Source organism: Myodes glareolus, chromosome X, assembly GCF_982192425.1.
Source record: "Myodes glareolus chromosome X, mMyoGla1.1, whole genome shotgun sequence".
Taxonomy (NCBI): Eukaryota; Metazoa; Chordata; class Mammalia; order Rodentia; family Cricetidae; genus Myodes; species Myodes glareolus.
This window is the reverse complement of record NC_142053.1, coordinates 26,693,442-26,699,449: the sequence shown is the minus strand read 5'-3', so window position 1 is coordinate 26,699,449 and position 6,008 is coordinate 26,693,442. Positions and strand designations below refer to the sequence as shown.

Genomic DNA, 6,008 nt, shown 5'->3' with positions numbered 1-6,008 from the left:
CCTTAAGTGTGTTTACAATAGCAGTGGACACACTCCTGTGGCTTTCTAAATTACCTTGCTCAGAGGAAGTCATTTACCAAAAGCTTTAAAGATTAAGTTAAGTTTAAAGTTAAATTCAACCATGAAATAAAAAATGCATGAGTTGATTTACTGGTTTCATCTTTTAAATAATTTTATTTGTTTATCCGTTTCTTCTTAAACAATTTCCTTTCGTAAATTAAATTGTGAGGTGATTTTATGTGGTACTTCATTTATATTTAGGGCTCAAGGTCACAAATATTCTGTCCCCAAGCAAACTTAGTTTATTTGTTGTTTCTCAAATCCTAGACTGAGATGTCTTCACAAAAGTGAGCATGGCCTCTGTAGGCAATTCTGACTTTGCCCATTGTGTTAACATTTCTGGCGCCTAGTCAGACTGTAGAATGAGGGACATTTTGCCCGTTTGTCTTCTTCGTTACAGTGGTGGTTCTACCCTGCCTCATCTTGGCAAACTTCATCTCATCTCATCCTTTCAGCAGCCGTCTGTGGCTATCTAGTTTTGTCCATGGGAAATTGTCTCAGAAAACTTCAGCAATTTCTCTGAAGATGAGGTAGCAAGTATGTTGTAGAAACAAGATTCTGAATGCCTACACACCATTGCTTGAGTCAGAATGAGATAAGAGTTCTCTCAGCTCCATATTCCTCTCTACCCACAGGAGAAATCTGGCTCTGTATGAACAGAAATGAGCACAGTAAACATGGTAAAATGGCCAGCCTAGCTAATGATTCTAAAGACAGACTTTCAGAGGATGGTTGTTTAATCCATTGGCATTTTTCTGGGGCTCTGCTTTCTTCCTAGTAATACATTGGACCATCAGTAGTTTTCTTCTTAGTAATACATTGGACCATCAACAGTTTTCTTCCTAGTAATACATTGGACCATCAACAGTTTTCTTTCCTATATGTTTTTGTGAGAAAAAAATAGATAAGAACAGGAATGTTTAGCCTGCATAGATTATTCCCAACACTGTGTCCCATTTTCTTAATGTGATTAGTTCATCCCTTGTTTTTGATCATTAGGTTTTTTTTTTTAAAAAAAAAAAACTCCATACCTAGTTAGTTGCAAGCATGATTCAAAACAGCACTCCAGTGGTGTTGTATTCTTCCATTGCTTCTCTATTCCAGGGGAGGAACTTTGTTGCCCTTGCTCTGCAGAAGTCCTCCGACCAGTTGCTGCTTTTCAGGTAGCCTGAGGGTTCTGCCATATTCCTTTGGTTTTGGAGTACTTAACACTAAGAAACAGGTTTTCAAGCAATAATCACAATGTGAGCTCAAGAATCAGTTGCATATCCTTCACTTGGAGCCTGACTCTGTGAATGAAGATTTACGGTGTTGATATCTGTGCCTTTTATCACAGTAAACTGGATGATATGTATATGTGTCATAATAGCTTTTGATTAAGAGTGTTTCCAGAAGAACTCCAGTACCACTGTTCTGTCAGGTTCATTAGTCTTCTGAACTATCAAGTTAGTAAGCCTAATTTTCCTGCTTCCATCATTATGTGTAGCATATTACTTACATCCCAATTCCTTATCATTTTGACTATAAAATGGGGATAATCATTCTTGTGCCATTCTTGATCACATGAGTAAGAGGTGGATGAATGTTTTCTGCTGTAGAGTTCTTTGGGCTCTTTGTGGGGGTGACACTCTATTAATTCAAGACAGTACTATAGAGAAAGGATGGCTAGTAAATTTAGAGTTTGATCACCTCAGTTGAAGTTTATACAAGGTAATTTTTAGTGTTGGGCAGCTTTCAGAGGCTATGATAGATCTTTCCAAAGCCATTTAAAAGGTGTTCAGGCATATGCTGATATTAATTTAAGTAAAATATGGGATCCTCCTGCAAGCAGGGTAATTAAGGTAATTTATTATTGGTGCATATTCCTTTACTAACTAATCCTGAGAGAGGCCCCATCTTTTAGCCTGAAACAAACCATCTAAACTTAACTTTAAGGAGGTGGCATAGGGAAAATAGTCTTGAGACTCTCACAAAAAATTTCTGTTTCTTTCTCTTTTGAAAACTCTCCATAAGAGTGGGACATAATTGGTGGTCATCTATTTTGTTTTATTATTTTAAAAAGAGAACCATGCTATTGACTAGCCCACATATGGAAATAATGCTGGCACTGGAGGGTGAAACATAGCCCAGTGGGACTCCATATTCTCAGGCAGTCTTTCTTCTATCTGTGTGAAATAGGCAAGGTTTAAAGGATTTTCAGTGATGATGAGATTCTTCTTGGCCCCTGTGAGAATACTTCAGGAACAGCCCATTCTTCCTTTGCTACTTCATGGTGTAGAGTGTGCATATTGGGGCAGTGGGGTGAGAGTTGGGGGTGTTTTAGAAGCAATGGGAAGATGACTTTATGTGACTCTTCTGTTAAACTCTTTGAGCATATTGCCCTGCCGTCACTCTCAGACAGTATACTTGTGTGGGCTCTTCGAATGAGGCAAAATCTTGACAACCCAACTGAGTGTGCAGGCAATCATTGCAACTAAACCCTTCCACATTTCCCCTCTTGACTTCCCTTGAACTTTATGTGACTTCTTCCATTCATTCTTACTTTGTGAATTTAAATTTCTTGTTCTTCTCATTTAGAGGTTTTTATTGAAATCAATGTCCCTTCAAAATGATGAAAAGGAGAGATGAATTTGAACTGTTTAAGTAAATACCTAATCACTGATACATCAGACAACATCCCTTCATCCACTCAGAAACCTCTGAAAGGAAAGATTATGTCTGTTGCACATGATGGTTGACTTGATTAAAAAATTTAGTGGTTTTTTTTATTCAAATACAGTACCATCATCAAATGCTGGCATGAATATTTACAGAGTCATCAAGGGAAAAAGAAGCTTTTCAGAATTTTCTGTTAAATTTTGCGTAGGTTCTTTGATAGCTGAAACTGAGTTGTTAGCTGTTGTACTCCCTCCGTCTCGTTCACACCACAAGGTGTTCACAAGTGGGATTTTGGGGGAACAGAAGTTACACATACTGCATGTCCTCTGGCATTTGTCACCCCTGAATATAGGTGATTTGGGGTATTCAGTTTTTAGCCTCAGAGTTGGCATTTGTACTTATTGTGGCATGCTAACAAAGATGAAACAGCTGAAGCCAAGATGTGTATATAGTAGATTTTATGGAGCCACCATGTCTATAGTTAGTAAATAGCAAACCTGTGACACAAACCTAGGCTTGTCTAATTAGATACTGTGCTTCTAAACCCTAGATAACTAGGTTATTAGAGGCACCATCGTTATCCTCTCATGAGTATAATTGCACTGTGACAGACACTGCAGTTACTCATTGTCACATTTACCACATCACAGCTGAGGAAATGGAGACTTAAAGAAATCTCTCTGTGATTGTTAGCAAGTCACTTTGTTTCCCTGAACTTAAATCACCTACACTGTTTTTTTCAAAGCCTTTAAGAAAAATTTAGCTGTCAGGAGTATATGGGATGACAGTATTGTGTTTCTTCCATCAGACTAGGTCTGGAAACTCCCACCCCCACCCTTCCCTCAGTTCCCTTTTGCCGTCTGAAATTCAGTTACTTCATATTTCTCACTATCCTATTGTTTCTGCTAGTCTCCACCCACGTTTTCCCAAGACTCCTCTTCCACCATCATCCTGTCTTTTGTCTGCTTTTCATACCTCTCCTCTTTCCTATGAGCATTTAAGTATGCCCATATATCACCCTTCTTAAAAATTGTTGTTAAACTTCTCCCCCAAACCTCTGTGCTCTTTCTCTTAGTATTTTCTTTTCAATTGCAATGAAATAAATTTTTGAGTAAGCTAGACTTCTTCATCACCTACGTTTTCTTACCTTCCAGTCACCATTCATCCCACTGTGACCCGACTTCTGCCCCATCTCTCTGCCTATGCTTCTTAATCTTGCTGCAACAAATTATCATCCTAGTCAATGGCTTTAGGCAAGATTTCATTATTATCTTATAGCTCTATAGTTCTAATGTAATCTCACTGGGATAAACTTAAGATGGGGACAGGATTGCTTTTCTTTCTGGAAACAAAAGGGAAAAATCAATTTCCTTGCCTTTTGTAGCCTTAAGACTTCCTATGTTCTTTGATTCATAGCCACCCTTCCTCTATCTCTTCAGCCAATGGCATTGTTTATATATCTACTTTATATTTTCTTGTCATATCTTCCAAGAAAAATCTACTACAAACAGTACATATTTTTCACATTCCTTTCCATTTTTGGTTCACAGTATAGCCCTATTTTAGGTTTACATATACATTCCAGGATCGAAAGACTTTTAGGTTGGCTCCTGGGTTTTGTTTTTATGAACATTGCAACAGGGATTATCCTTGCACAAATTCCGCACTGTGAACATGGGGAAATGTGTCTTTATAGTAGACATCAAAAGAGAGCATTCTAATGGCACTGATAATGGGTCCATAATGAATATTATCCATTTTCTTGTTTGTCTTTTTACCATCTTCTCAATGGAAAGGACTATGATTTTATAGTTTTAGACCTTGACAGAATCTAGTATGTAATAAATAAATCTTGGGCTTTGTATGTGTTAGGAATATTTATTAAGATGAGCCTCTCCACCGGTGCAAGGAACTCCAATCAAGCCAAATTAGACCAAATCAAAAATGCCCACATTTAATGAATGCTGTACTTGGGTGGCTAGGAACATGGCAAGGAAAAGACAGAGAGAGCACACGCAAAACCCGGCTTAGGCAGATCCTGGCACATGTGTCAGGTAAGGATTTATTGTCGCCTATTACTAGGAGTCATTGTTAGGGTTATTCTTATAGATTCCATGGAGTTTCCTTTTACTAGGTGTTTACTCTGCCTCCCAAATGCGCCAAAATTCCAGTACTCCCCCAATTTGATCCCTTCTTTTCCCACCCCCACCCACCCCCACCCATGAGATCTAATCTTTTTCCTTGTCCCAAGGAGGTCCTTGAGTCCCCTCTTAAGCCCTCTTTGTTGTTACTTAGTCTCTTTGGATCTCTAGACCATAGCATGATTATTTTGTTCACTGTACAGCTAATATCCAGTTATAAGTGAGTGTATACCATGTTTGTATTTCTGGGTCTGGGTTACCTCACTCTGGATGATTTTTTTTCTTGTTCCATCCATTTGCCTGAAATTTTTATGATATAATAGTTTTAACAGCTGAGTAATACTCCATTATGTAAATGTACCACATTTTCTTCTTTTTTTCACAAATCCACTTTTATTTATTTACTTTTCATTGGTTTAAATCCAAGGTGGGTACAGCATCAAACGGATTCTGTGTCCAGTGGCCTTTGCGGGAAGGTTGCTTCGGAATTTGGCACGGACCATGCCACTGTTTCCATGGGCCCGAGTAACTTTCCCCCAGATCACTCTGGTTTTGTTTGGTTTGCCTCCAGGTGTCACCGTGTTGTTTTTCGCTTTATAAACATAAGTGCATCTCTTGCCCAAGTAGAATTCAGTTTCATCTCAGGCATAAACGCCTTCAATTTTAAGAAGAGCCGTGTGCTTTCTCTGGTTCCGGAGACCTTGCTTATAGCCAGCAAACGTGGCGTTGCACCACAGCCTTCCAGACATAGTGTCTTCTAGAAGTCCTGTTCCCAGCAGGCCTCCACAGACGCCAAGATGGCCGAAAGACGTACCACATTTTCTTTATCCAGTCTTCAATTGAGGGACATTTAGGTTGTTTCCAGGTTCTGGCTAGTATGAATAATACTGTGATGAACATATTTGAGCAAATGTCTTTGTGATAGGGTAGAGCATCCTTTGGGTGTGTGCCCAAGAGTGGTACAGTTATATCTTGAAATAGATCTATTCTCAATTTTCTGAGAAATTGCCATATTGATTTCCAAAGTGGCTGTACAAGTTTGCACTCCCATAGGCAATGGAGGAGTGTTCTTGCTCCACATTCTTGCCAGCATGAGATATTTTTGTTTTTGATCTTAGTCATTCTGACAGGTGTAGAATGGTATCTCAG

At 38.8% G+C, this 6,008-nt stretch overlaps 1 pseudogene; it reads right to left on the bottom strand.

Moving 5' to 3' along the window:
* Positions 1 to 5,275: 5,275 nt before the first annotated feature.
* LOC125410666 (large ribosomal subunit protein eL33 pseudogene) lies at positions 5,276 to 5,637 on the bottom strand (annotated as a pseudogene).
* Between the last annotated feature and the right edge of the window lie 371 nt (positions 5,638 to 6,008).